The sequence below is a fragment of the Lonchura striata genome, chromosome 1 (genome assembly GCF_046129695.1).
Source record: "Lonchura striata isolate bLonStr1 chromosome 1, bLonStr1.mat, whole genome shotgun sequence".
NCBI lineage: Eukaryota > Metazoa > Chordata > Aves > Passeriformes > Estrildidae > Lonchura > Lonchura striata.
Genome location: NC_134603.1, coordinates 44,068,169 through 44,089,103, shown reverse-complemented (window position 1 = coordinate 44,089,103; position 20,935 = coordinate 44,068,169). Strand labels below are relative to the sequence as shown.

At 42.3% G+C, this 20,935-nt stretch overlaps 1 long non-coding RNA gene across 2 annotated transcripts; it reads right to left on the bottom strand.

The window, feature by feature from the left end:
• Window positions 1–3,962: 3,962 nt before the first annotated feature.
• LOC110468130 (uncharacterized) lies at window positions 3,963–12,224 on the bottom strand. Of its 2 annotated transcripts, none has more exons than XR_002465028.2 (6): window positions 11,813–12,224; window positions 10,661–10,739; window positions 9,316–9,371; window positions 8,026–8,102; window positions 6,329–6,475; window positions 3,963–5,234 (listed from the first exon to the last, which is right to left on the bottom strand). It is a non-coding gene; the product is annotated as an uncharacterized LOC110468130 (long non-coding RNA). The 2 variants fall into 2 exon arrangements; XR_002465029.2 differs by having other exon boundaries at window positions 11,838–12,224.
• Between the last annotated feature and the right edge of the window lie 8,711 nt (window positions 12,225–20,935).

Sequence of the window (20,935 nt, the reverse complement as noted above, 5' to 3'; positions counted from 1 at the left end):
TCTTAGAGTAGGTAGTGTGTTTATCTCATACTTGTGAAATCAGCAAGTTGGTCATAAGGTATTGCGAAGCCCATGGACCTGCAGAACTTTCAGGTTGTCTCCATCTCCTGGAATTTTCCCGCAGCTGCAGTGTTATGCTTTCCACTGATGTGTTCTGACTTTGACTAGAAATGCTCTCAGTGTGTTTACTTTTACTATTAGTAAAACTTGCTTCAAAAATATAAATGCGTAAAATAAGAGCCATAACTGGGGTCAACTGTGCCAGCTGGGCCATTACATTAAGCGGAGTAGTATTTCCAAACCTATCAGACTCCCTGCTTGCTTGGACCTATTGGTTATTTATCTCTTAAACTACATTTTTTAAATACATGTATATATTTCTCAGCAAGCCTGCAGTTTCAAGTGGTCACCACTTTTCTGACTTTATTCTGATAGAATATCTTTGTGGATTTATGCAATCTTAAAATAAAGAACTCTACTGTATTTTTAAATTTTTCATTCAAACAGCTACCCCAGTGAAAACACTGGCTTTCCTACTGCAAATAGAGTTTAAAGATAGAATGAGGACTGAGATTTCCCAAACAACCTCAAGGAATATCTGAAAGATGCAGATGTAAAAAAAGTTGGTGTCCTGCTGTAACATAAAGATTCTGACAAAAATGTGAATTCTGCCTTGTGGTTAAGTGCACTAAATTCTGTACTAACTCGATACTGCAAGAGAGCAGTATCCCTGCCGTAGATTTACTGGGCTTTGGCACAGACCCTTCAAATCAGTTTATGCTTCCAGACAGCATGGCATAAAACAGTCTTGTTTTTGTAACATATTAAAAAAGAGTCTATTTGAATAGATTTGTTAAGAGCGAGTCTCCATTATTTGACTTAGACTTGTAGGAAGGCTACAGCTGCTATCAGCATGTGTTAATGCTGGCAGAACATCCATCATATTAAATCACTCACTTCTAATGGGGCTATGTTTTGTAAACGATAGTAACTGGTGGGAGGAATGCACAGACCCAAATTAATGGAAGTTCCTGGTTAGCATCTGACTACTGGATAACCCCGAAAGAGGGACTGGCCCCAGATGCTTATCTTTGTGAGAGATGCCTTGTTTTGACTTCAAAAGGAAAGCAAAGTCTGTAATTTTCTTATCTAACAATAATAGAGCACAGTTACGCCGAAATGCCAGCATGACAGGGATTAGATCCATGCTGCTCTTCTGTGATTTATGTTACCTCTGAATCCTTAGTAAATATGTTTGACTCCATGAGTATAAGCCAGCTGCCACAAGAAGGATGGAGCCTGTGTCCTGGATACCCACAAGGAAGTATTTCTGTGTCATCCCTCAGAATCTAGTTGGAGCTAGGTTAGATTTCACAAGACAGTACAATATTTTCCAGGCTCCATTCTTTCTTGGGAATTTTACCATAGTCCACCATCAAAGGTTTAAAGCTTGTCAGGGTTATCAGCAGTAAATCAGCTTTTAAAATGCTAAGTAAATCAGCTGCTATCCTTAGGAGAGTGATAAGTGCTTATGGCCTTGAGGCATCTCAAAAATGCATCACTCTTTCAGTGTGCACTGCAGTGGAGGAGCTGGTGGTGCTCACTGTTTCCTCTGTTGGCCCTTTCTTCCTGGTGGCCTTTGAGCTTCCAGGGAGCTCAGAGTGCACAGACAGCCATCTGTCCTTCTTACCTTATATAGCTAGGTTGGTAGGTGGGTATACAGGTAGGCAGGAAGGCTGGCCTCTGCTTGCTGCTAGTGCAGGCTTTCAAAGCACACAGAGTTTGCAGGGTTTCCAGGTACATTTTCAAAGCCCATGTGCATGGAGAAGCAAGGCACTGGGGGTTACTGAACACACAGAAATGGCTTCCAGCCATGGGAAAAACTGAGAGCCCTGTTAGGAAAACCTTCTTTCACAGGCATCTTTGGGTGGCTGCTGCTATGGATGACTGGATGACAAGGATTTTGGCATGATCCAGGAGAGGCTTGGTGTCAAGTTGTAACAGGACAGCACTCACCTGAGGCAAAATGATGCATTAAGTTGACTAGATGAGAAGAACTGGTGTTCTGCTTTCCCTGTACAGACAGCAATCGCTGAATTAAAAAAATAATGTGGGGCAGGGCCCTGATTGCCCAATAAGCCATGCCTAGTGCCCCAACCCAACTAGTGTGACTAGTGAGAGTCACTGCCAAGAAACAACTGCACAAACGTAGCCAGTGTGACTCCTGAACCACACAAAGTGGTTGCAGTCACCAGCTCCCAGTTTCTCCTTATGGCCTCACCCCAGGAGCCAGCACTGACTGCAGGTGATCAGATCTCCCCACCATGCCATATTGCTCAGCACCTTGGCAGCCAAAAATCAAATGCAGAGCTGAATATTTGTTCCCTATTGTGTGGGACTGGTATGTAGAGGAAACTATCCTCATTTTTACAGCAACTCATTTGTGGAGCCACAGAGGCTATGGTGAAAGGGGGCATGTTATAAGAAATGGGGCCTGCGCACAGCTGAAAATTGTATTTTTATGTAATTCTAAGCAATTTTTTTATATGCCAAATGGTAAAACTTCCAACATTACCTTATACATTAGTTAGGGAAGCCCAGGGAGAGAGGGAATCACACTGTGCAGATGTTCCCTCTTCTTAGTCCATTATTTTCTGTTAGATACTGATGTGTATGGAGTGGTAGCACTGGTTTTAAAATTGCCCTGAAACTCATTTCCTTGAAATATATAATAGAAAGTGTCTTCAGCCATATGGTAGGAGTGCTTCCAGAAGGTGCTGTGGACATGCTGGGGGAAAACCACATGGCAAAGTTTGTTCTGTGGCTGCTGGGGAAGCAGGAGGGTTTATAGCCTTCCCACCTCAGCTCCAAGCTGGTTTCTGACCTATGTTTCAAATGTTTCATCAGACTATTTCTCTTAGATCTGTTATCGGTTACTTGCTAGAGCAAATAAAACTCAGAGATACCACCTCACAATGATTACGCAAAACCAGCATTGATTCCCTGGCATTGATTCCCTGGCTGGTTCCCTGGCTAATGATTATCCAAGATCTTTGGAGCATGGCTGAAGTTTAAACTCTGGGGGAGAGCAGGAGTTTGAGCAGACAGTGCTGGTACCAGCTGATGGGTCTCCCTCAGGCCTTGAATCCAGCCTCCCAAAAAGCTGTGGGGCATGGGATGGTGGCAGACACTGAGCTGCTGGCAGTAGCTGACTGGCAGTGACATGGCACTGCACAGCAGGAGGGCACAGACCCTGGGCTGGGTACCAGGGACAGAGCTGTGGCAGCTCAGGACAAGGACAACCTCCATTCCGGCTGGGTGTTTTTGCTGCCTTCTCTTGCCACTCACTCAAGGAAGGCTGGTGCCTTCCTTGCTTCCCTAGATTTCTTTCCCTTATGAAAAGCTCTCTAAGACAGATTTACTTCATTATTTTTATTATTCCGTAAGTATTACCAATTACTTCTTTTTTGAAAATAAGACTAAAAGCAGAGCTTCCAGCTAGAAGGAGTTATGTACGTACAGCATCAGCTTTCTGATGGAGCCAAATTGCATCTCCCAGGTGATGCATCTCACCTGATCTATCACACACCTGTCAGTGGCACACCTACTGATGGGCAGATTTGCCAATGTGCCCTGTTTTGCTATTTTTTGTCCTCCATTACACTTCTGTAACCAACAAGCTTGATTTTTGCAGTGGCAGAAAAGACAGGAATCTTCTCACATCCTTTTGGAATCAGAGCCCCAGGAGGATTACTGTCAAAATAATAGATCTGTTAATGAAAAGTTTCCTTGGCATCCATTTCTTGGTTTTGTGGGAATGAGGTGGGAGAGATGAAATACAAATCCATACAAATATTTGATTTCTCATAGTCCTGGTATCTTGGAACTCCCTATATATGCTCTGCTTACTGGAATAAAATATATTTCCCTAACACAAACAAACGAAACCATATCAGCCAGGGTTCTGTGTGAGGTTTTTCAGGCATCTCTTTAAGCAAGCAAGCAAATTACACTTAGTGTTAGATGGGTAAAAAAAATGCTTCAAATACAGTTTTCCAGGTGGTGCTAGTGGAATTGGTTGGTAGTTGAGCTTCCTGAATTTTGGATAAACAGCTGTCACCTGGGGTAGATGAAGTCCCTAATAAATAAACTGTAACAGATCTCAAGGACCATGTCCTGAACAAGTAGCACAGGGGTCATTCTCACACACCCCTGTTCTTTGAATAAATGAGCATTTAAATATTTGATACCATGTGAAGCAAAGTGTAAACAGAGTGACCTTACAGCCTCCTTGATGTTAGTTAGGGTGCCCTTATCAAAGAAAGGGAAGATAGAATGATACTGAACAAGGTCTTCTCTCATATGAAAATACCCCTTACAACTTGAATAGAGTCAACCACCATTATAGACTCTGATAAATTTCCTGACTCACTCTTCTTGTGTTACTTCAAAAGATTAGTTCAAAATCCTTGTGAGACACATAGCACAGGAATTTTTTTTAAAATACAGGGTTAAACTAATTTAAAAAATAGATTAACTTCCTTTTCCATTGTGTTCTTCACCTTTCAAATTCGAGAAAATTCCTGCAAAGCAGTGTCAAATTAAAAGAAGTTACAAGTACAATAACACCATAACAGAAGCTGGCAAAGCAGCCATAGTAAAATTTGACTTGTAAATTAATCCAGGTCAGTATAGAAGTGTAGTTGGCTATTAAAGATTAAGGAAGTTTTTTGAAGGAGATATCTAAATGAACATTCTGGTTAAAAAATCATAAACTTTCAAGACATCCACTAACACACTTAAAAGATGTATTTCAGTATATCATTTTCCAGAGATCTCACCCCATTAGTGTGATCCCCTTTCTGCAAATCACTCTAATAATTTTTAGTGCAGTCTGGCATCCCATAGTACTGCTTTTGCCTGGGATAGAATTGATTTTCTTCATAGAGCACCTGTGGCGCTGCTTTACATTTGTGACCTGAACAGTGCTGCTAACATAGGGGACGTGTTAGTTATTGCTGAACAGCACTTGCAAAGTGTCAAGGCCTTTTCTGCTGCTCACATTGTCCTGTCAGCAAGCAGGAAGGGAATGGGCAAGGAAGGGACTGAGCCAGGATGCTTCATCCACAGTGCAAAATCCAAAGGGAAGGGCAGACATGATGTTGTTCCAGAGTGTCTTCACTTATTTCTCAGATATCTTATTCAGGTTTTTCACTGAGAAGGAGTATTCTGACCTATGACAAAAGAAGATGAATACTTTTGAAGCACATGAATGGAACAAAAAATGTTCTTGATGTGATGTGCTCTAAGGAGAAATAAAATAATTTGAGGTAGAAAGCCTCCAAGCAGTGAGCTTCTGCTGTGAACAAAATTTGAGGCTCTCTTACTGCATCAGCTGAAGTTTGAGATTAGCAGAAAAGGACAATGTGACACAATATATGTCACAATATTGTGTAGAAGAACAGAAGCTGTTACTTTTTAAATTGTTTCTGGAAGAGAATGTGCTGAACATACTGCTTAGTGTGAGTTTACAAAATTATCTGCTATATGTTAGGGAGAAATACTCTGTGAGGAATGTTTGCTGCACTGGAAGGAATTTGTACCACAAATAAATCAGCAGTTAGTACCACCAGGGTTCATTTCAGAGAGAGTCTCCTTTGGAAGGCCCTGCCCTTCAGATAACCCCTCTTTGTTTCTCTCCCACGTCTACCTTTTCCTGCTGTGCGCTACAGCCAGATTAAAGGATCGACAGGAATTGAAATACTACTCATCCAGCAGACTGGATGGGTTTTTTTGTTTCGAGGAGTTGGAGTTTGACAATATCTAAGTGCATTAACTTTGTCTGCAGATCATTAAAAAAGAAATCCAGACTTTCAAAGGGAAGAGAAATGGAAATCTGTCTTCAGCATATATTTTTTTTCTTTACTTCAGTAACAAAATTATTTTTTGGGTGTATTTTTTTTTTATTATGTCTGGCTCTGTCTGCCACTACAGATAAGCTTCTTTATCATAGCAACAGAGGAATGGCTGACATTTTTCCTGGTGTCAGTGAAAAGAAAATAAAATAATTTGTTTGTTATCTTTATTACCAACAGATGACCAGCTGCTCCCCAGGAGGCACCAAAGGTGTAACACATTTCACAAAGGAGAACCATTAAATCTTTCCTTCATGGAATTACGGAATTGTTAGGGTTGTAAAGGATCTCATGAGATATCTACTCCAGCCCCCCTGCCAAGATGGGATCACCTAGAGTAGGTTACACAAGAATGTGTCCAAGTGAGTTTTGAACATCTCCAGAGAGGGAGACTCCATGACTTTCCTGGGTACCTGTTCCAGTGCTCTGCCACCCTCGATGGAAAAAGGTTCCTCCTCATGTTGAGGTGAAATGTCTCGAGTGTTAGTTTATGGCCATTACTCCTTGTCCTGTGTCTGGGCACTGCTTTCAGGGCCTGGCACCACCCTCTTGACACCTGTCTTTAAGATATTTATATGGATTAATGAGATCCCCTCTCAGTCTCCTCTAGACTGAACAGGTCCAGCTCCCACATCTCTCCTTGTAAGAGAGATGCTCCAGACCCAAATCATCTTTGTTACCCTCACTGGACCCTGTCCAGTAGCTCCTTGTCTCTCTTGTGCTGAGGAGCTCAGAACTGAGCACAGCACTCCAGATGTGGCCTCACTCGGGCTGACCAGAGGGGGAAGATCACCTCCCTCAACCTGCTGGCCACATTCTTCTGGTGCACTCCAGGATTCCATTGGCCCTTCTGTGCAGGGAAGTTCCCGCCCCACCAAGCAAAACAACAACAGCAGCAAGGTGCATTGTTCCTAGAACTGGAGGCAAACGCCAGGGGTGCGAGCGGTGCCCGAGGCCAGCAGGTGGCAGCCCGAGCCCGGCGTCCCCGGCCCGCGGGGCAGCGGCGGCGGGGCCGCATCAGCGAGGTGCCAGGGACACCTCTGCAGGGACACCTCTGCAGGGACACCTCTGCAGGGACACCTCCTCTGCCAGGGACACCTCCTCTGCCAGGGACACCTCTGCCAGGGACACCTCTGCCAGGGACACCTCTGCAGGGACACCTCCTCTGCCAGGGACACCTCTGCAGGGACACCCCTGCAGGGACAGCTCTGCAGGGACACTTCCTCTGCCAGGGACACCTCTGCAGGGACACCTCTGCAGGGACACCTCCTCTGCAGGGACACCTCTGCCAGGGACACCTCTGCAGGGACACCTCTGCAGGAACACCTCCTCTGCCAGGGACACCTCTGCAGGGACACCTCTGCAGGGACACCTCCTCTGCCAGGGACACCTCTGCAGGGACACTTCCTCTGCAGGGACACCTCTGCAGGGACACTTCCTCTGCAGGGACACCTCTGCAGGGACACCTCTGCAGGGACACCTCTGCAGGGACACTTCCTCTGCAGGGACACCTCTGCAGGGACACCTCTGCAGGGACACCACCTCTGTCAGGGACACCTCTGCCAGGGACACCTCTGCAGGGACACCTCTGCAGGGACACCTCCTCTGTCAGGGACACCTCTGCCAGGGACACCTCTGCAGGGACACCTCCTCTGCCAGGGACACCTCTGCAGGGACACCTCTGCAGGGACACCTCCTCTGCCAGGGACACCTCTGCAGGGACACCTCTGCAGGGACACCCCTGCAGGGACACCTCCTCTGCAGGGACACCTCTGCAGGGACACCTCCTCTGCCAGGGACACCTCTGCAGGGACGGGCAGCGCAGGGCTGCAGAGCTGCCCTCACACCGCACGCCACTGCCGGCGAGACCGCTCCAGCCCCGTTTCACGCGAAAGGTTTTTGGTTCTGTTGCGAGCGCATCGTTAGTGACGCTAAGCTGTGCCCAGCTGCGCTCAGCAAAGCCCATGGAACAAAGGGTCCTGGGCTGCAATACAGCCTCTCTCTTCTAGTGCTTCCTTTCATGTCGGTAACAAATCCCTTCCAAACAATAGCGATTTTTTTTCCGGCTTTGTCATTGATCTCTTAAATAAGATGTTCTTTGGCAACATACCAGCACATTCCAGCTCTCAAAAGATTGATCCCTTAGGACTCCCTACAGCATTTTTCTTTCAGAAGTTTTGATGCATTCTGTAATGAAAAGAGAAACAATACAAGACCTGATTAATTAGAACTACAGCTAACAAACAGTGCCCTGAGGGATCAGCACTCTAATCATCAAGTAATGTCAGAGCAACATCTTTATCCCCATTTCCATCACTCTTTTTCTTCTCAGCCTTGTGTAGTTTTAATCTGAGATAGCTCTACCCGTGTACTGGGTTTATACAGGTGACGAGTCAAGCTACAGGAGACAAAAAAGCATCCTAGCACCACAGTTCACTGTGTGGTAGCTTCTGTATGGCTATCACTCTAAGTCAAAATGAGCAACCTACCAGTGACATCTTCAGAAAACTACCTCTTATGGATGTCTATTTTTTTTTAATCAGCAAAAATTAGGAAGTGATTGATAAAAAATACAGCACAATATAGCAGAGGATGTCCCCTCAGAAAAATAAAAATCTTGTTATGTGCTTTGCCTTATTGTGTGTTTTCCACCCCTTTTCTCTGTCCATGCTTTATAATTTTTCCTTTATCAGTGCTTCTTTCTTTTTCCACCTCACTATTCTGGAATATTTGTAAAAGGAAACTAAACTTGACCTAGGGTCAAGACAGACCCTTTTTGCCATGAAGGCACTGTTGTGTTTGCTTTATCAGAGTTCGCTTGGTAGTCTCCTCAACATCTAGGCAGGGACACCATGAGAGGGCCCAGAAATCTCTTTTCCTTGTGAGCTCAGCCTGGCATGAGAGGCAAGCGGTATTCTAATGGGCATTTCTGTAAATCACATCAATCATATAGGGGAACATTTGTAATTACAAGGTCAAGGATAAATTAGTCATCCTGTCATAACTGAATACTCTGGCAAATAGCAAGGCTGACATAGTCCTAGTAATTTATTTTTTCATGGGTACAAGCAATTTAGTATTTGATAGCTCTGGTTAAAGTTGGAGTTTAGACTGCAGATGACTAACCACAAAAACAGCAGGATGGCAGGGTGTCTGTAGGAATGAAAAGAGAATGCTCTCTATTTTTGAAAAGTAGTTTTCTTCCTTCCAAAATTACTTCAGAAGAAAGGGCCCAACCAGATACTTCACAATTTTTTTTTTTTTCCCCAAAAGCAGGCTGCTCATGGGGCCAGCAATCACAAGCTATATATCACTGCTCAGAAGTACAAGCTGGTTAATCTGCCTGCTCACTTCTCTGGTTTCCACCACCTCCACATGGCAAGCTCTTCCAGGCCCTTACTTCTGGAGTGGTCCATTGGCCATGGTCCATGATAAAGTCAATGCTACCTCTTCATACTGAAATTCAAAAAAAAACATGTCTCAGATCCTAATTGATTCAGATGAAGAAAGAAAGGAAGTAGCATCCTGTACTCACCCAGGATGCTATGCCCAAACCTCAAGGGCAGCAAATACCTCCTGCAGTTTGCCAATTCTCCTCTTTGAGTCTGAAGGAGATGCATAATATACATGGGAAAAATCTGTTCTGGTGTAGGAGCCACAAAGTGAATGTTTACCCTGTGTTTTTGAACCCATTGCTCTAGGCACTATCTACCCTGCTCCAGCCACTGAGCTAAAACTTATCTTAGTGAGTGCGGTGTCCTGTTTGGAAACAGCACAGTTACCTCCACAGAGAAATTGCATGCAAAGCTCCAGCAGAGTGGGTTGACAGGAGAATTACACAAGCTCCTCAGAATAAAAGGGCAGTGTGTATTCATTCCTACTAAAATCTAGGACCAAAAAAACCCAGTGTCTCCTTCGCAAAAGAGCTCTATAAAACGATGTCCAGCAAACCAAGTCTTGAGTAGGCATAGGAGCAGCACATGTTTAATGTCAGTTACAGTTTAAAACACAGAGACTGACACAGAAAATATTATTTCAGCCTTGTTTGTTCTTGAGTTGCTGCTTCCCTTGGAGACTTGAGCCTAAGACTTTGAAAATACCAGTCCCCTGTAAAGCAGGTATATTGAACTGCCAACAGATTTGCTTTTCTATACATTCTGATTTCTGTTTCTGTGTTTTATTTGTATAAAAGTCTAGGGCCATCACCGCCTGAAAGTGCATCCTCTCCCCCTGCACACAGCCTTCCCTTATGTTGTTTTTGCAGCTCGTGTTTCTCACCATCCCTCCATGCCATTTTTTCCTTTTACTTGAATTTACACCAAGCGATTCCTCTACCCATCCCCCTTCCTTGCTCCTGTTAAATGCTTAGTTCATGTTCTTTCCTCCTGCTCAGTTACAGAGATGGGCCCCCACACAGCTCTGCCCTTCTTCTGTCTCCTGTGCCTTGCATGGTTCTTGCTGGTGCAGCTTTTCTACTTAAAATAATCAAAAATTTTTTCCTACAAAGGGGGCCTTTGCTCCTCACACTTGTACTATGAATGTATATGCTGTGTATTACCACCTTCTCCTCACAGCTGACAAATTACATCTCCTTCCCACACTTCTCCTTCCCTTTCTGTCTGCATTCCCAACATTAGCCAGATATGCTGTCTCCTGATTTTTCTGTGCCCTTTCCACTGTGTTCCCCTCAAAACCCACTCTAAAAAATTTCTGCCAGAGGTTCACCCTCAACATTTAATAATTACCTCAGGCACTCAGGCTTGTGTCTTCCTCCACTTTTTGATGCTGCTTGGCCAATTTGGCTGAGACAGTGGAACATATTAGCTTGGAAAAGAGAGAAAAAAATAGAGGGAATTTATTATTGGAGGAAGCAAATAGGTAACCTCTGAAGGTTCTGAACTCTTTAGACCATTTTATATGCTCTTCCTGCTTTCTCCCAAAATAAATAATTTCAAAAGACTAGAGTAGGACTTTAGTTTCTGAGACCCACCCTGAGAGTAGAGACCCTCGGGGTACTCTTGCATGCAGAGCCACCCCAGGGTGCAGAGGCTGAGTGTGGAAAAGAAAGGCAAATTTATCAGAATCCTGATCAGACCCTGAGGATAAAAATCTCTGGTGGGGTGAGGCTGAGGTAGGAGCACAGAAGCTAAAGCTCAGCTCTCAAGTATGTAACTGAAATGTATAATTACACATGAGCACTGAATAGAGGTTTCTGTTAATCTGTGAGCTGATAATCTTCTTTCATTGCCACTTAGCAACAGAATTACAAACTGAGGATGGAAAGCCAGGTTGACTTAAAATTCCTCTCTTTGCTGGGCAGAGATGAAAAAAGGTCCCTCTCCAAGCAGGCACAGCAGGTTTCCCATCTACTGGGAATCATGCCTTTCAGCACAATATAAGTACAGACACCTGAATTTCAAGTTGCCCAAAGAACAGCTCAGCTGGGAAAATAACATGGTCAATATGAACTAATAAATTTTATTCACAGAAACACAAGATTAATCCAGAAACACATGTCCACAAACTCCATTAAAATCATACATATTCAGAAGGGGGAATGTGTGAGAAGGGACTGTTGGGCCAAAACTGCTGCACTGTAAATTATTCTTAACTGGTGAGTCAAACAGCAATCATCATATTTTTGGGAGATCCACAGTGTCACAGAGATGCTCAGAAGAGGTGCAGGAGGGTGGTAATCTTTAGCAATGATCCCTACCCAGAGCCACTGGACCTCATTGTCCTCTCTTTGAGAGACATTTTGCACCCAACAGAGTGCCAGTGTACTTGAGGCCTCTCTTAGGTTCGGCTATTTTCATAAACATCAGAAAAGAGGTAAATTTAAGTGCCTGCCACCATGCTTTTCTTATCTCAGCCTCTTCTTTCCATCTCCTTCTTACCTTTTTTTTTTCCTTCTTTTTTTACCTTTTTTCTTTTCCTGTTCTTCTTGACTATAGAGTTGAGCAGTCAGATAAGGCATCATCTTTCACAGTGCTGCTGTGAGTCTGGGACAGAGAGAGAGCTCAAAGACATGCTAAAAGCTGCTTAACATCGAGGCTCAGCCACATCTTGGAGTGTCTGGTGAGACTGCATGGCCTGCTTGGCATTCAACAGATTCTTCTCATAGTCCAACTCAGAAGCCTTTTCCTTTGCACGTCATGATCCCAGAGACAAGACTCCTATGAGGACAGCTTCCTTCTACCTTGAGCAACTTGTTCCCTGTACTGTAGAAAGGATGGGCTCCCATCCCAGTAGTGCTGCCCAGCAGCAGAGGAGAGAGGGGAGGTATCCAGCCAAAGGGCAACAGACCCAAGGGTGCTGTTAAAATGAAAGTTTAAATTAATATTTACATTTTCAAAGGATTGAATTTACTTTGCTGAGTTTATCTTCAGCCAAGGACGTGGCTTTTGTTTGTTTGTTTTGTTTTTACAGTACTGTTTTTCTGTGAAACTGAGCAGCCAAGACCTGCCCATGCAGACCCAAACACCCTGTTTAAGAGAGGCTCTTTGTACCAAAACATGGCTCTGCTCCAAATTGCTGGAGTTCTTCATTCCCAACCAAATAAAACACAGTGGCAGGGGTCTGTCCAAGGGGCCTGCAGGGCTCCATGGCTGCTGGGTACCCTGCCATGGGACACAGGACTGTGTCCCCTCAGGAAAGTGTTAAGCAGGCAAAGAGGAAGAGCAGAATAGGGCACTCTGTTAGCTCTTCTCTACTGTTCTGGGCGACTGTGTGCAAGGAACAGCCAGAAGAGTTCTGGCTTTCAAAAGAGCCCAGGGGGTGATTTCTCAAGTCAATTACACCTGTGCTGGTAGATGTTATGAGAGAGCTTAAGGACTTATGCAGGAAATAAATCCACTATCCACAAGCCAGCTGGATTTATGCAGCACACAGTTTTCCTTGCACTTCAGGCAGAGGAGGTAAAAAGTCTCATAAGCCATGTATAACTCAGTGCTTTCGTGCACTGAGATCTCCCCAACTTCTGCATGGCAACCCTGGGTGTAAAAAAAAAGACAAATTGCTCAACAGAAAGGAGTGTAACTAGCAATTACACACTTCTGCTATTTGCAGCCTTCCTCACATAATGGCACAAAGAAAGAGCAAAATTAGTATGTGTTCCTTTTTTCATGTGACTTTCTGTACTTTGTGGAGAAACTTCAATAGACTCATCAAGCTGATACTAATAAAAGATCTACAGTTCTCTCTATAGTCAAATATTCCCCAGATAATAGTCGTGATCTGGAATTATTTGCTGCTTTTTCCCACCTCAAGCTATGCTTCTTTCATGATTTTTCAAAGACTAAACAACAACTTGCTGAGAATCATCTTTAAAGAAAAAGCTAAAATTTACTTTTTTACTTTTTCCTTGCTACCAGGAGCCCAATAGGTAATGATGTCAAGCTCACTGGAAATCATCAGTACAAAGCAATATCCAACAGTGTTGTAAAGGACAGAGGGAATCTTTTAAATTGCAAGAAGGAGAGCAGAATAAAGAAAGTCTTGCAGAGTTCATGAGTCTTTTGTCCTCTATTGAGGAAGAAGGCTAGTTAGCAAGAGTTGGTAAAGATTTTGGTCTGACCTTTCAAAGCCTTTTGAAGCATCCAAGCAATTCTAAGGACTTGTCTATTTTGGCCATGCATGAGAGTTTGTTAAGGCAGAATGAGAACATAAAGTGTGGCAGCAGCTCTGCTAGGTGTGGACCAGCTGCTGGCCTCAATGCCTTCTCTGGCCTGCATGAGAAGGATTAAAATTCTTTTGACTCATGCTTAGAGGAGAAAAGCAGAGAGATGAAAGGGATTAAATGAATTTAGTTTACAAGTACATATTTCCCTAAGCTGGTTTCCAGTGGCTCCAGTATTATGGGCTGTGATGCACTTTCAGAAAGACATGGGATAGCTGTGCACTGCATCATGTAGTAGTGAAGGGACCATAGTGCTGCCCTAAAAACAGGGAGGCACTACCTGACCCCCAGGATCAGATGTGGCTCCCAGATCAGCTCTGCATGAAGGTTGGGGTATGAGGAGCAGGAGTGGTCTGGTCTGGGAGCTACTGTTAGAAGGGCAATACAGCAATGACAATTCATATTTAACCTCCACGCCTCATGAGAGTGAGGAGTGGGAATAATTCCCCAATAGCTCCGTACTCATCCAGCACTGTGGATCACTCTTCTTGCAGAGTGGTTTCTTTTCTTTTTTTTTTTTTTAATGTTTAAAATCACAATGTGGACTCCAGGTTTGTAAAGCAGGCTGTTGGGAGTCAGAAACCCAAACTTCCTCCCTCTTGGACCTGAGTACAGGCAATAATCATTTGTCCTAACTCAAACAGGGACATAACTGGCTGCTCTAAGCCAGCTACTGGACGCCCCTGGACGCTACAAACTGCATGACACAAAGAAGTCTGTTGGATAAGATGGTGGTTGTTCTGCCTGAGTTTGTCTTAAAGACACAACAGTCTCTGCTTTCTTACAATTATTGACAAATGCAGGAAAAGTTGTGAACAGTCCAGAGGCTGAACAGTTTCTCAGCAGTGGTATGTGGGGGCCTATATACTATGCAGGCCAAGAAAGAGAAGCTAAAGGCTCCCCAGAAAGAATATATACAAACACAAGGCAGGGATAAAATGCACTTTGACTGCAAAAAGCAGATTCTGTAATAGCTGTGACTGTAGATCTAGAACAAGAGTCACAGATACAGCTAAGTTGTAGGTTCAGCTGATATTTATTTTATTTTTCTGGTACAGAAGGTGTTCTGAGCCTAGTTCAGAGATAGTGAGAAAAGAATTTGCTATTTTTATCTGCAGCAAGTGTTGCATTGATTTATTCACAAATTTGCACTCTATAAACCTGAATATATATCTGTTATGTGATTGGAATTCAGCCTCTTAGTTGGCAGTAGGTAAAGGGGGATATAACCACAGAGTTAACTTAATCATGGAAAAGTATACATATGTTGCCTTTGTCCATCCATTTAAGCAGCAAACTTGTGCTTGGCACAGCAGTTCATGCAGAAATCACACTGGAGAGTTTGTGAATTTGCATACAAAAGCAAGATTTTTCCTTTACAATATACCAAGGAATAACAGCCAGTTAATCTGTTGACTCACATACCCCACTGCATTTCAAAGTGTGTAAATAATTTTTGTCTGTACAGCTCAGTGTATGGGTAACATACTGAGAAGCACTGCCTGAAAGCTACTCCTGTTTGGTTTGGCATGCCTTCACCCAGTATTTCCTACCCAGGTCACAGAGCTTTCTGCTACAGGCAGAACTAGCAAGAGCTTTTGGCTCAGAAAGCTAAAAAAGCTATGACCAGTGGCTTGTCTAAAATAGCTATTAACACTTTTCTTTTGCTGGTTCCACATTACAAAAGTGTCTAGCCCTTGGGCTTTTCTGCCAGAAATGATGTAGTATACTCTATTCTTGTATTTAAAATTTGAATAAGAACAAAAAGAAAAAATAAATAAATAAGGAAAGACAGATGTTATTAATGCATTGTACATAGGGTCATGGTCTGTTCTGTCGCTTACCTTTCAAAATACCTTTTTCTTTTTATCCCTTACAAGATACAAGGCTATTTCTTCTCCGATCCATTTTCATGAGGCACTCATTGGGTTTTGTCACTGTGACACTGGTAAATGTGCTTGGAAGCTGATGCCAAAGTTCAGTGAAGCCTTTTGTGAATACAGGAACTCTGTTTATAAGATAAAATGATTAGTACAGCATTTCCTCAGAGCTTTTGGCAGGAAGCAGGCACCAGTTCAATTAATAAAAATAAAGGCATAAATGTGTCACTGTCACTTGGTAACTTCCCACTCAACAACATGCCTGGGGGATTTTATTGCAGGGCAGATGGGGATTTTATTACAAGGTGGGACAGATGAACAGGAGGAAGATATGGTCTGCATGGCCCAGGACATATGACAAAGTGCAAAGACACCCACAGGCACACCAGCCATAGTTCACATGGAAGCTGCATCCATGTGGTGACCTACCTGTATCTACAAAAAAAAAAAAAAAATCTCCACTAAACAGAGACTTGAGTAATTCAAAAGACATTAACAAATGGCTAATTTGGCCCTGTGCAAATTTGCAGAAGCTTTTCAAGACTCTGCTCAGGTGGCCCTGCATGATGAAAAAACAGGCATTTCTTCACACCTATTTGTATTTAGGTACCAGAATGAAGTGCCCTAGACTCAGCATTTTACAATCTTTAACAGCAAGATGATGAACAAAGTACATAGCTGCAATAGCTTAGCAAATATATATAACCTAAGAAAAGATTATAATTTAACCCTAAAGAACCTCTTTTGGTCATTATTGCTAGAGGAAGACTGTGATCGTCATGTGTTCTCTAATTAGTCATTTGATGTCTGCAGTCTTCTAAGAACAAATAGATAATCAATGGAAATATGCTTAAAAATATAATACACTCCCAAAAGAGCATAGCCAGGACCCCAGGAAAATAGTGACCTGTGCTAAGATTTCTTTTTGCTATTGAAACATTTGCATCATGCTGTAGATTTATTGTGTATGTCTTCCTGTAAGAATGGCACAAAAGCTAAATTTAAAATATAAACTACTTAATCATTTTGCTAATAAATAGATTGACTTTTAAAAACATTGATCTCATGGCAAGTTCTAGCATCTTTCAAACACAGGAAATATTAAATCTGGCACAAGGATATTCAGTTAGCTTTGTGCATTAACTGAATTAAGTTGTTTTTTTTTTTTTAAATCACTTGTCTAGACTGATAGATTAGTGTGTAGACGTGAATACATATTAAAGTTGAATAACAGAAGTTTGTTTTTGAGAGATCACAAGACTTATAGGGATAGCTAACGAAGAAGTAATGATCAGTGCCCAGTGACTTTGGAATTTAAACACTTCAGAGCCTGCTGAGATGAGCAGGTGCCAGGTGAATTCATACATTACAAATGCCCTAAAGCAAGAATCATCTATTCATGTGTTTCTTTTTTTGGACTTTGAGCTATGTCCCAGGATGGTCCTCGGACACAACCTTGGAAATTATAAAAAACCCTGTGATTTTATACCTCAAGACCAACGCAACCCATCTGTCTTCAAAATTGTTTGCTAACAGTATCCACCTCCTCACTTTTGAAGTAACTGGATTTGATTTAAGATACAAAATAAGGATATTTTTCTAATTTTTCTGCATAACATCACTAGTGTTTCCTTACTTCCAAATAAATAGGCAGTGTAAGTCCTGTGAACATCTGATAATGACCATTAAAACTCAAAATATAGACATATCCCTCAGGGAAAATGAAAATTAAAAAGGCTGATAAACATGCAAACACCATGCATACCTGGAATGCCACATTTTTAATACCATTCTTTACAGATTGAAATTCAAGCTCAAACATGAACCTCCCTGAGCACATTTATTAATTAGAAAAGCATTATCCCTGGCTTTGCGGAGAGGGGGAATGTTATATAATTAGCAAATAGTGAAAGCAACAGAAAATTTCTCACTGGTTCAAGCAGTTATTGCATTGAAAATTGTCCTTAAGTGCCAGAGCTCTGCCACAGCAACTCAGCTGGCAGACAACTGAAGTAAAACTCACAGACTTCTTGACTCTTTTTTCACCTAGAAAATTTATGTGAACTCCTTTGAGAGGTAAATCTCAGGTCTTTTCAGTAAGTCCCTATGGAATGTTACTCCAAAGTGAAAAAAGGTGTCACATTCAGGTCTCTATATTATAGAAAAGATTTTTCAGAGCCCAGGAATTCATTAATTCTTCAAACAGGGAGTTCGGGAATTCTTTCCAGATTACCAAATGGTCTACCATCTATCAGACCCTTTCATTCCAATGTCACAGGAGAAGCTTACAGGTTTTTATGGTCAAAGTCATGTATTCCAGCCTGTCTGAGCATTTTGCTATGTAGAAGCAGTTGGCTTTCTAAAAAAGTCAAATAGAAGGGAATGCTGCACAGAATAAGGAGATTATCTGTGGAAAACAAGCCTACATGTCTGAGACTACATAGAAGAGAGAGAAAAATACCATTGCATAGTGGGAAAAATCCTTGACATAAATAAGAGTATTAGCTATAGGACATGTTTGCTCTTGACCTGAACACTGTAATGCTTCCAAGCAGGGAACACACTTTCATTAGAAATAGGCATTAATCCTAATTCTTCAGAAATGAACTTCAATTGATTTGGAATTCAGATAAGCCTCAAAGCATTCACATATTTGAAGATTATCTAATTTTTTCCATAACTGGGGGGTCTCACACTTGTTGGCTTCCATTGAGCTGAGGTTACTGGGTACACCAGGGACTCTTGGCCATTCTCTTCTCCAGCACCCTAATAACCCTGTATGCTGGGTGAGCACCCCTTCTTCTGGGTTTCATGAGTCACCTAGATCCCAGATGCTTGCACTGTATAGCCTCATACCAGCTCTGTTTTAGCTATGTTACCCTACAGCTTCTTCCACACCAGGATTCCTAAATATCTCCTTCTGTTGAGTTTTCAGTAACTTAATTTACTCTCTTCTTACAAAAGGGCATTTATGCTACTGCGCTGTGCTAAGGCTCTGTGTTGCACCACTTTTCCTGTCACATGTATCCTGCTAGCAGTCTCCTGGAGCTGCCCTCTTTCCTGATCTTCATGGTATCTTCCCTCATCCTTCAGAGCACCTAGAGTTTGCCTCACACTTAGATCTCAGAGCTCAGCCTCTTTTCATATCACCTTCTCTTGTTTTTTATCTGGGATAAATTATTCAGTATGTAAGTTTCAGAATCCCATTGCACAGAAAATCTTTAAGAACATTTAACAACAGGCAGAAAACAATCAATCAGCACCTGCTGGATGCTCAGCAGTTACCCATCCTCTTTCTCCTTTTCCCTCCCACAGTCATGTTTTGATTCTCTACCAAGGGAGAACCATCCTTCTTTGCCAGCTGTTCCAAATCCCTGAGCCTTCACATGCATTTTATGGAAAATACTACTACATTGTGGTTCTAGGTTGAAGCTGATAATAGAAGGGGCAAGATCAACCTAGCATTATTTTCACTAGGCTATAATAATTTTAAGTTAGATTCACATGGATTTTAATAGATTTCTGTATAGATTCTGGATGTTTCATGATCAGAGATAGAGCAGATATTCTTTTTTCACCATCTCATCGAGTCTACCTGTATCTTAGAACTTATAGAAATGCTCTAGTTGTGTGAAAAAATGTGCAAATGGAGGTTCACAAACACACAAAGTCTAATTTTCTCTCAAACTGGTGTCCCTGATAGTAGTCAAAGAATCCCTAGGTTATGTATGGGATGTTGAGAGTTGAAAAAAACCAGCAAATTAAGAACAAGGAATAAAAATCATACTGGGATTAGAATTTTTCATGCTCATTATTCACTCTAAGAAGCAGCTGCCAAAAGGTCAATCAATGTTACAAAAGAGGGAAGCAAAATAATATGGACAGCTGAAATGTACTATCCCTGTACACCTGATTTTTCAGAAACTGGTACTTTGCAGGAAAACTTGGAAAAAAATCATTATTTTTAAAGTAATTGTCCCATAGGAGAGCAATTTCTCATGCAGGCAAGTGCCAATATAATTAACTCCTTGGCGTTATCTCCTTGCAGAACAGCTGACAACAAAACACAAGACAGCCTACTTGTCCTAGAATACAGATAATTTCTCTTCCATACATACAAAGCTTCATTGCTTCAGAGAAATATTCACAAATAATGAGAACAAAATAATGAGGTAATATGTTTTTGCACAGATCTAGGAGCAGTATTTAACTTTCCTAGCTTTGAATACAACCCCCAAGCATTAGATTGCAGCATGGTTTGTTACTGCTGGGCACCTTCCACTGACTTTTAGCAGGCAAAGTGTGTGTAGAATGTTACCTACGTATCAGCCTGCTTTGCTGTAAGGACAAAGGGCACTTTGATCCCAGTGCAGGAGATTACTGTATTCTAGATTTTTTTTCTCAAAAATCAACTTTGCCTAGAGAGAAAAACTGCCTCAAGCAGCCTGAAGACATGAAAATCTCTGGAGAATACCATCTGTGATTTCTCTCTAAGACTTCCATCATAATCTTATTTAAGAAAATTGCTTTTTGTTAGAATACTGTGAAATCAGTAAAAAATTAGTGCCAGCTCCTGAAAAGTGTAGACTCAGGGTTGTTTAGGACATGGAAAAGGAACTGCTAAACAGGGTAGGTTCTTTGTCTCTCAGCTAGCACAAGGTATGGTATGGTATGGTATGGTATGGTATGGTATGGTATGGTATGGTATGGTATGGTATGGTATGGACAGTCTGTGTGATGCAGCTGAACAAAAGCAGCCAACTCCCCCAGGTGACTTCTTCCATCTTAGGCTGGGGGTGAGTTCATCCCTGAAAAACCTCTGAAATGTATGTTTGTACACTTACAAATGTGGAAATGTATAAACCCACATATAACAATAAGATTCCCAGCATAATAAAGATTTGGCATCTAGAATCTTCGTCAGATGTTAACAAAAGCTACAGGTCTTTGCTGGCTGCCCTGGCTCCTTCTGGGGTACATGGTACAAGGGAAGACTCATTTCACTTTTCTGAGACCTTTAGCTTCCAGGGGGACATCTCTCTAGAGATCTTTTCCCTGTGACTAAGAGGAGAACTCAGTGTCTACCTGAAGGTTGGGCAAGATGAATCATTACTAACTTCTGGTGGGTTTGTGTCTCAAAACAGAGACATTGCTCCTTTCCAACACACAGGGAAACTGCTTGGGAATCCAGCACTGCTTGAGCCAGACAATGAACAAACACCACCACCATGTACTGAGTCTGCATGTGAATGTGGGATCTGATCCTCTGCACTGAATATACTGAGAAGAAACATAGGACAGATGCAGAGAAAACATTGGGGCATTATCATGCACAACCTGAGTGCAAGCTAAAGAAGTTATCCTAGAACTGGTTGGATTTCTGGACAAAAAAAGAGGTCATTTGTGTTATTTTGTGGAGGGCTTTCTATGAGTGTAATCTCCCCAGGCAAGGTTCATGTTTG